This window comes from Otolemur garnettii, unplaced genomic scaffold (genome assembly GCF_000181295.1).
Source record: "Otolemur garnettii isolate 467f Iridium unplaced genomic scaffold, OtoGar3 scaffold00121, whole genome shotgun sequence".
Classification (NCBI taxonomy): Eukaryota; Metazoa; Chordata; class Mammalia; order Primates; family Galagidae; genus Otolemur; species Otolemur garnettii.
Window position 1 is genome coordinate 5,698,927 of NW_003852516.1, and position 10,913 is coordinate 5,709,839.

A 10,913-nucleotide genomic window follows, 5' to 3' on the forward strand; every position below is an offset into this window, starting at 1 on the left:
GGGGCCTGTGTTTATAGAAATTAATTTCAAAACTTCCCCTGTGTAGGAATACGGTCCCTCCTAAGGTGCATCCTCCTGCTCTGGGAGAGGCAGCCCAGATGAGATACTGGTCAGGCTGCTTTTTATGACTGTTTGTCCAGGGAATGCAGCCAATAAAGGTCCTGTTTATGTCTAGATATCAGGTCTGGACCTGGGCCTGCTCAGGCCTAGAAAATAGGGAGTCCCTGTCCATCCCTGAGTGGGAGAACCCTGTATTATTGGGAGCAAAGAAATAAAGGGAACTAGATCCTCGTCTTACAAAGTAAGAAGTCCTGATAAATTAAGTAGCAAAACAAGCATGATATTTAAAGATATGGAGGTTAATATCTAAGATTCATCAAAATAATTGGAAATGACCGCTCTGGGGAATAGAAAATTTGAAGAAAGTGAGGACTTACGTTTTCCCTAACAAACTCTAGATGACAACCTGACTTTTTAAACTGTGTGCATGTGTAACTTTGATAGAAGACAAAACTGACTTTAAGAAATCATGCATATAAGATGGTACTATACACAGTTTAACTTAATAAATATCAGCTATTCCTACTAACCATAGGAATGTTAACAGCTTTAAAATGGGACAGTAACAAGAGACTCCATTGCTCTAAGAATGACAACTTCATGACAGAGCTTTTACTCCCAGAGCACCTCTTCTCTGCCACACCCAGGACATGTAGACCCAAGATACAGCAGTGAGCAAGTTAGACCCAGCTCTGTCTGTCCTGCACTTCAGTTGATGGGGACAACTCAAGTACAGAGGGACTCAAAGAAATGAGTAGCAACTTGAAATTGCGGCCAAACCAATAAGAGGTGAACCATGGTAGATCCAAGGCTTTTTAGACAATGGAATTAACCAGTTTTTCCCAATTCATTATTAAGGTTTCACTTGACTGAAATGTACTAAGAACTCTTTTCTACAGTTTTGTTCCAAAGTCTCATTCTAATTGTTGAAGAGCTTTTTTCAATCTCTATTCTTGCTTGCTTGTCTGTTTTTAACCAGGGACCAAAACTGTTGGGAATATCTGTTTGATTCAGTTCAGGGTATATTTTGGTGTTCAATCAAATTAAATACAGCAATTTTCAAAAATATAAAGAACTGGTTCTGGTTCTAACTAGTCCAAAAAGCAACTAGCTCTATTTTTAAAAATACACATTTGGTTCTTGATTTCTAAGTTCAGTTGGTTTTGCTTTGGGTTTTTTTTGTTTTTTTTTTTAATGTAATTTGGGAGCTGAACACTTGGTTCACTTTTTTCGGGTTTTTGGCACCAAATTCGGTTTGAGCCCTGGCTCTCGACTCCTGTTGGCTGGCGCTAACAAGGCAGCTTGCTTGGCTTGGTTTTGCAAGTTCTTGGCAACAGGAAAGGGGACAGGTGTTTTTTTTCTTAAACCAGTCATGATTAAACAAGGAGAAGCCCAATCAGGGCATATAAAATGCTGGAGCCAGAAGGGCCCACTGTGGCCAGGTCATCCAGCGCTCATGTTTAGAGAGGAGACCAGATTGGGGACAGCAAGATTGTCATATAATTCACCCACGGTCATCCTGATTGCCTCATACCTCACAAGCTGTTTAAAAGGCCCTTCACAGTGAATGAAGGGGATTTGAGCAGGACCACTTCAAAGTCACTTTTGCATCAAGACCCTGGAATTAACATTCAGGAACCAAAGCAAAAGCTTAAAAAACTGTCCTCCAGTCCCTCAGCTTCCTTCTGCAATCTCTGAGCTATGTGCCAAGGCTTAGACTATGAGAGACCATCTCCCAGAGCCCCACAAGGTGATTCAGAGAAGCAGTGGGTGGGTGGAGAAGCCAGCAGGAGTTTTAAAAGACCTAAGATACTTATAGAGGAATGAGCCTATAAATTATTTCCCCATCACCGTTGCCAAGGCAATGCAGGTAGACTCAGAGCCAGCTCCCAGGCAAGAAAATCCCCATCTCCCCCGCCCCAATACACCATTACCCCTGCCACCCATGGCTTTTGATAACAGCTGTCCTTTGGTGACTTCTTTCCTATAAAAGGAGGCTCATTTTGTCCAGGTACCAGCTAGGTTGACGGATTCTGAGGATGGTGGAAGAGCCCATGGTATGACTTGTCTGGAGCTCTGACAGCCCCCTTAAAGATGAGCCAGTTCATGACCTCAGAAGCTCAGAAACACCCAACACTTCCAGGCTGGACTGCAGCCCTTCCGCTGCTCCCATGCACTCACGCATGGCCATGTGTTCAGACTTCCAGGCTCACCTACCACACACACAGGCTTGAGAACTTTCTGGTAACAGTCTGCCCTCCAACTGATGTCAACCCCCAAGTAGATGGGAAAAGCATGGGGAGCAGAGTCCACATCTGTTGTTGGAAGAGCAGTGTGGCCACAGTTGGAAAGAAAATACAAAGCCAGCTCTGTTGTGGCAGCAAGGGACTCCACATCTGCTCCCAACAGGGCCAAGGGTGAGAAAGGAGGTCAGCCACATTTCGACTTCATTTCTCTTTCTCTCCAAATTCCCTGGAGGAATTCTCCATGTACATCGAATCCTCCTCCCTTGTATCGCTGCACACAAACACACCTCTTTACTCCTAACCCAGCTGCTGTCCTAACCTAAGGTGACCAGATTTTAACATTGGTAAAGCAGGACACCGTTGACGGGTGGGGGGGAGGCGGGGGCAGGACCTGACAACAATGCAAACTTTGATAAGCAGTTCTCGATAATCACTTCTCAACAATTATTTGTTATTATTACAGTTTAACATTATAAAATTAACAAAAATAATATAAAACTCATATCCTGGCGAAATAGCCACAATGGCAGCCGAAAACTGTATATTCCCTTACTGTTCTCCTGTCCATTTGTGCATCCTTTCCAAAAATCATGACTTTTTTAAAACACCGCAGGAAGTGGGACAAATTGTTAGAAATCGGGACTGTCCAGCCAAAAGCAGATGTCTGGTCACCCTATCCTAACCCAATGACTCACTCAGCTCCATCAAGCAGCATCAAGCTCATACAGTATTTACCCTAGTCTTCTCTGACTGTCAAACTCAGCCCCACCAAGAGCTATACCCTCTGAGGGTGTAGCTCCTCTAAGGGACTTCACTGAGAGAATGTGTGGATGGAAGGTGACTCTAAGTGTGTTATTACAGCCTCCTCTGGGGTTGCTGCTTGTAAAGATTAGCCCAAACAGGCAATTAAGAACTAAAATAAAACAAGAGAAAGATCTGTTCTAAACGTTAATCCAATGTTGTCATTAGCCAGACTGTGAATTAATTACTGATTGCATCAACTGATGGCGGCTGAGAGTCGAGGATGTAATTTGATCCAGAGGTAATCTACTCAGTGCTGTAGCTTGGCAAGGAGCAAGTGAGAGTGAAGGGGTGCACACAGCAGAGAGAGTGGGAGGCAGAGCTGCTGAGACAGTCCCAGGTGTGGACCAGGAAGATGAGCACAGGTACTTCCTACTCCTTCCCACTCAAGCATGGTAGCCTTGTTCCTAAAAGAGCCTGCACATCTCATTTCTGGCCTCTCTCCCAGTACCCTGAATACCCTGATGTATTATTATTAAGTCTACCCACTGAAGAAGTAGGTACAGCTTTGTATGGTGTGAAATCAGTAGGGCCTAGAGTGACCCTATTTCCACCTAGCTGTACAAGCTCCCTGCCACTGAGACATAGAATGAGCTAGAAGTCACAGAAAGATCTAGGAAGCTAAGAATGAATAGCTTGCAAAGTTTGTTTATTTCATATATTTTTCTCAGTATTTGAAGAATGAGGCTTATAAACTGTCTCAATAGCATGTCATTATCTAAGGCTGCAGGTCCCTACTCCCAGGTTGCAGGTCCCTACTCCCAGGTTGCAGGTAGGGACTAGGCTGTGCCTAAGCCAGCTGCACAATGTCACAGCCTCAGGTCCTACTCCTCTCCCACCTCCACCTCCTCTGGTCCATGGAAAAATTGCCTTCCATGAAACCAGTCCCTGGTGCCAAAAAGTTTCTGGTCCATGGCCTGTTAGGAACCAGGCCACACAGCGGGAGGTAAGCAGAGTGTGAACAAGTGAAGCTTCATCTGTATTTACAGCCACTCCCCATCATTAGCATCACTGCCTGAGCTCCACCTCCTGTCAAACCCCCACATCCCCCCTACACAATTTGTAGAAAAATTGTCTTCCATGAAACCAGTCTTTGGTGCCAAAAAGTTGGGACTCCTGGTCTAAGATCCAGCAGTTGACATATACAAATGAACTAAGACCACTATGAAATTAATGATTGCTTCTTGGGCCACTTGGGGTTATGGCTGGTGTTGGGGGGAGCATGTTCAGGCAGATCCAGCTCTGTCTCTAATCTCTGGATGATCTAGGGATGCTGACTGGAGCTGTCTCAACTGCCGTGTCTATAGTGGGAAGGTGAGGACAACATCACCACATCTCAAGTCAGGCAGATTAAATAAGATGATGTGGATGGAACCCGGCACATCATAGATGCTCCCTACTCCTTGTCTCCTCTTTTCCCCAAACCATAGACTTGTTACGTTGGTATCCACAGCCCTAGGAACAGCAGGGGGCAGATACAAAGAACAGCACAGACCTATTAAGTGGCATTCACTTTAAATGAGATGGGCAGGAGATGACCCAGAGACTGATACTAGGTTACTATCTTAGAGAAATAAGATGAACATCACCTAAATGACACCTGTTGAGATTGACAGTAGCCCATTTACAAATTCCCCAACAAAATACTAACTGTATCAGTGGTACCCAGAGCTCAGTGGATAGGACACCAGCCACATACACTGAGGCAGTTTTGAACCCGGCCTGGGTCAGCAAAAACAACAATGACAACTGCAATAACAACAACAACAAAAAGACTAATTGTATTAGATGCGTGGCCCTCCCTTTTAGCTCCTCTAACTATTCTAGATTGAAGCCATCAGCATCTGCCTTTATGACTTAAAGATTTCACGAATAGTCCTCAACATCCAGTGGGTACTATCTTACACAGATGTGAACCTCTGCCTCCATCTGTCAAAACAAGGCTCTGCCACTTGAGAACTAAGACATACAGGCTCTCACTCTTTGCATAAAGGATGTTTCAAAAATTGTAAGATGCTTCCACGTGTGTTCTGTGAGCAGAGTAGCAAAGGGAGGTGTCACCATCAGTCTCCCCCAAGAACTCCACAGAGCACATACTTGAAGGACACAGTAGATGACAGCCTGTCAGTCCTGAAGAGTTTCCAGCCTGCCCTTCCCATACTGCCTGTGACAACTCACCTCCACACATCACACAAATGAATCCAGTTCATGAAACTCTGATTCCTCTTCATTGAGAGATGCAGAACAGATCTTGCAAGTTCAAGACGGGTTAATCCCACCCAACCCAAATTATTGCTCCTTGAGCGCAAAGGAACTTAAAATTCTGTGCTGAGGTTGTATATCAAAATGGCTTCACTGCTGGGCAGAAATGTGTCCGGCCTCAAGCAAGATAGAATGTTTGTGAATACTTGGGGAAATGTATTTCTACATCTAGCCTGCAGCCTTCCTCATTCCAGCATTGCTAATCACTGCACTCAACACTGCTGGAGGCTTCTTGTCAGCCACCTTCAGGGCACCCAGAGACAAAGTCTGGACCACAAAATCTGTTCTATAAAAAACCAAATCTCAAAAGGGTCAGTTTTTTTTTAAACACTCCCCTCCAAAATCTACAATTGTACAATGTTTTCTGCCCCTTCCACGAAGGCAGCCAGCAGTGAATGGACATTTGCCATATTTGGGCCATTGACTTAGAATGCACATGAAATTAAAATGGTCCTTAATGTGGCCCAACTCTTCAGGGACTACCTCCATATAACATTGAGATTAGCGTGCATATGCAGATGTGTAAATAATCTTTACCTATAGTAATAAGCTGTAAGACTCTAGACATAAAGAAACATGCATTTTAGTTCCAAATCATTGCAGGGGGAAAGAGTTAAGATCTAGCTCACAGAATAGCCCATATCACAAAGTCCCAAATGCTGGCGAGGATGTGGAGAGAAGGGAACACTTTCACACTGTTGGTGGGACTACAAACTAATACAGCCTCTTTGAAAAAAAGTATGGAGAATCCTGAAAGAACTCAAAATAGACCTTCCATTTGGTCCCATAATCCTATTACTAGGCATCAACCCAGAAGAAAAAAAAAATCACTTTATCATCAGGACATTTGTACTGGATTGTTTAACACAGCTGAATTTATAATCACCAAAACGTGGAAACAACCTAAACGTCCAACAACCTGGGAATGGATTAACAAACTGGGTATATGTATGCCACGGAATACTATTCAGCCATAAAAAAGATAGAGACTCTGTATCTTTTGTATTAACCTGGATAGAGTTGAAACACGTTCTTCTTAGTAAAGAATCACAAGAACGGAAAAGCAAGTATCTGATGTGCTCAACACTAACATGAAGCCAGTAGATGGTCTAATACATGCCCACGTAAGAGAAAAACTCAATTTGGTTCAAGATAGGGGAGAGTGTGTTCCATGTAAGGGTATGTGGCACTCCTTCTGGGAGTGGGACACACCTACAACAGGGACTCTTCCCGATAAATGCAAACATTGTAAACTAATTGTACTCTCACGTTAATCCGAAATTAAAAAAACATTTAGCTCACTAATTGGAGAAAATATTAAATTTATTGAGAAACAGAAAACTCATGAGGCCGTAAAATGAGCCATTATAGTCCTAGAAAAAGCATCTGCGACGGGAGAGTGTTACATACAGACCTTACCATAACTTGCATCAAGAAAGGCTACTCTTCCAGAGTAAGTGGAGGCAGGAATAAGAATCACATCAGCAATGTATATTGGTCCCAGATTACAAAATTAGGGTTTACAGGAAAGAATTCGGCCTGCAGGAATGGTCGGTAAAAATGACCGGTTTTATACCACAGAAACTTGTAAAGATAAAAGATAAAAATCAGCAGGGGGGGAAAAAAACGATTCACAAGTAAACCTGTCCAAAAATAGAACTCCAGAGGACTTCCTGCTCTTTAATAGGGTAAGCTCAACTGAGATGAAATGAATTTATGGATGAAGCAAGATAAGTTGTTTGACAAAAGTAAAAAATGTTTTATGGTCATTCAGGAAACAGCAAAAACCAGTACAGTCATCTACCACTGCTAGAAGTTGTACGGGCCTGGGAAAGTAATTGAATCTGTCATGGGAAGTTCACCATCTTGTGTCCGTGGTTTGTACCAGAAGGTAGTGCAATAGTGTAGCTAAGGCTGTATCAGGACTTAAAGTTCCAATGGAGGATAATAAATGGATTAAGACAATAAAGTTTTATAAGTGCAAACCTAAGAGTATATTTTTTAATGGCTGCTATGAAATATGCTGGAATAGGGCCAGAATAATAAAACAAATTCTGGCCGATGCATCAGGACTTTGGTTTTTTGGGTAAAGAACAGAGGGAGGGAGCTCACCCATAGGGCTGCCTTGCTCAATTCACACTCACAGTCATGTAGGAATTATTGTTGGGAACCCAGCCTGATGCTTGAGAGACGAACATGAGAAGTTTCTTCAGATGCTCATGGTTAGCTACCAAAGAAATTAAAAAAAAAAAAAAATCAATGTATGATGTACAACAGAAAGAGGCTGCAAGGCCAAGCAGGGGGCTTCTGTAGAGCTTGGAAAGCCTCTTTGCAGCTAGAATAGCCACATGGCCAAGCTGCCAGGCTATGACCCTGAGAATGAAACAGAAGTCTAGTTTTAGTTTCTTTTAGGGGTCTGGGATTGGGGACTTCTATGAAAGTTTTTGTGATATAAAGGAAAGACTCAACTGCTACAGCCCTCCCTGGATTTACTCTTTTTTTTTTTAACCTTTTCTTTCTTTTTTTTTCCTTTGCATTTTTTTCTCACCTTATGTGGAGACATGAGCAGGAGGTGTGGCCGCTGTCTTGCCACCATGAGTAAAAGGCTATAAAAAGTGCAGCAATAACACTGACATTAGGATGTTTGCATTCTAATGTCACAGTTTCCCTGGCTGCTGAACCAACACCAGCACCTGGTACCTCCTAATGTCTTGTTAAACACGAATATCTACCCCCCAAAGTGTTTAGGCCATTGTGGGTTGGTGCAGCGAAATGCATTCCTAACCAATACGTCTTCTGAAGAGCCTATCTCCTGCTGAAAGTCCACAGATCAAATGTTGACATTGGCACTGTATTGCTGATGAACTCCAAACTGCCTTGCCTTTATTTGAGATCTTTGTTGGCCCTTCTCACTCCCTGCTTCCAACATGAGACTCTCCATAGTAGGCAGCATGGGCTCTCCCCTCTCACTCCAGCTACAAGCCACATTTTCCCCCTAGAAAATCCTCTAGCCTTTGAAGGGCTGCACAATGATGTATTTTTTTTTTTTTTTGGCAGTTTTTGGCCAGGGCCTGATTTGAACCCACCATCTCCGGTATATGGGGCCGGTGCCCTACTCCTTTGAGCCACAATGATGTATTTCTCTGTGTCCACCTGTTCTCCCCAGTTATACAAACATGGTTACCTCTCCGGGTCTTCCCTGACAGCCGACATCCTTCTGGGCACATCACAGAAGACGGTCACAGAATATCCAACAGGAACACAATTTAGCCAGATCTGTTCCAACTCCTTCATTTGAGTGACAGCTGAGACCCAACAAAGTAAAGGGACTCACTTGGGGTATACTCACACGCTGAAGTTGGAACAGACCCAGAACAAGAGCACCGGGCTGCTGGCTTCCCCATGACCATATTTTCCTCTATACCTCGCCATCTAAAAGAAAAGTGCCAATTAGAGACACAAAAAGTCACAAAGCTGGCGATGACTGTAATGGGTGATTACGCCTTTTCAGAGAGCGTGAAAAAGAACTGAGTAGAGGGTCCTGTGAGGAGCTTCTTAGTCTCTAGTTAACTGCTGACTTCTGTGCATTGTTTCAGTAATGAACTTAGCGAGGATCTGCAGAACACCCTTGCCCACGGGGACAGGAAAAGCAGTGCCAGTCTCATCAGAAGACTGCTCGTGGGTAGGGGTCCTCGGCAGGCTCTGAATCACTGGGCACATTTCTCACTCACATCCGTTTAGGTGCAACTTTACTGACGGTTTCTTGCCGCAAGCAGCTGTCAGCACCTGCAAAGACACTGCACTGGCAGCCCCTGGGCTCCCACGTGCCTGGGCCTTATAGCTAAGGAAGAGCACACAGCGTGGGCAGCATGCTTCAACCCCTCTCCTCTCTCTAACAGGCAGAGAATTGTGCTCTGAGCTGCTTTAAGGAATCGATTCTGGGAGACTTTGGAAGCCAACAACCCCCAGGATGAGTGATTTACCTGGAGGCCACTAGGACGACGGAAGGATGTGGCCAGTAGCTGCACGCTGATTTTGTGAGGATCTTTTTTTTTTTAACCTGTGGTGTGGGATATCATGAAAAGTATGCATGAACCTTTTTTTTTTTTTTTTTTGGTAATCAGCTTTCATTAGTGTTTGTGTATTTCTTGTGGCCCAAGACAACTATTATTTTTCCAACGTATAGCAGAAAAGGACAACCCTGATAGATTCACAGGCAGAAAATCTTGAATTTTTAAGCTACAAGGATTCCTGAAGATGACCTAGTCTGATCTCTTTATTTTAAAGATAGGGAAATCAGGGCCCAAAGAGGGAAAGTGACTGGCCTGTGGTCACACAGCCGAGGGGGTGGCAGAAGTGATATTCTGTCCCCTCTCCTGCTTCCTGGACACAGCCACACCTCCCAGATCTTGGCTCCTTGTGGTCAGAATGTCAATGTCTTTGGCAGCCCCTTGAAATGTCATGCTGCTTACTAGCAAGATATGTGAATTCCTAACAAGAGGTGAAGAAAGGCCATTTTTTTCCCTCCTTGAATAACTGGACACAGGGGCCTGCCTCCCTTTCCTGAAACATTGTCTAAAAAGCAGTTTCACAGATGGTGAGTGAGGGATTGCCAGCCACTCTTGTTTAAATGCAGAGGAGGCACAGACAATAGATAGGGTTAACTCCCCCCACCCCATGATGTCATCTGGCTCAGTATCCAATGTGAGGTTTGCAAACCCTCCAGACTCATGGAATTATAAAGAATGAGAACTAAAAGAGAAACGGATGCTGAGAAGGGAAGGCTATCCAGAACCAGACCCCTAAAGAGTAGTGTTAACAGACCCAGTGTCAATAAAGAATGACAGTCCGGCACAAGGATGACAGACCAAGCAATTAAAAGGCCGTGGAGGACTTACAAAAGGCGCTGATACATACAAATATTGCATTACAAATTCAAACTGCCTTAACCCGCCTGGTGCTCCAGGCCTATCATTTTCCAATATCTATCTTGTGTGCCCGAGGCCACACCTCAAATCCAGGCTGTCTGCGTGGCTGTGTGACCAGGACAGATGTCCAGAGCCCCGGGCTGGGCAGTAGTGCTCCATGATCCCTGTCTGGAAATTCTTAACTGTATCTTTGAAGTGCTGTTTCTGATGGGAAAGTAAAGCGAGCACAGGGACCTGAGGGCCCAGCACTGGATCTCTGCTCCCTGGGATGGCCTCTGGTTCTGGTGCCCTACCTCTACCCAGCCTCTGCCACCCCACCCTGTGATAGATCCTGCACCCTGGCTGGGGTGGCAATGGGATCACTTAGACTGGGAACAGGAGTGGGGCTGCAGATGCTCGATCTGCCATCACTCTCTGCTCCTCGTGGGAGGACACTCACAGACAGGAAAACTGGGAAGTTCAGAGTGTGTCTCAAGGCAGGGTGTGGTGGCAGCTGTTACCATCCCAGACTGACAGCACTGTAGCCATTCAGCAGATATCCCAGCAGCAGGTGTGAGCCTCTGCATCTCCCAGTCCAGGTCCCAAACTCTTCCCAGCACGTAGGTTGCAACCACGT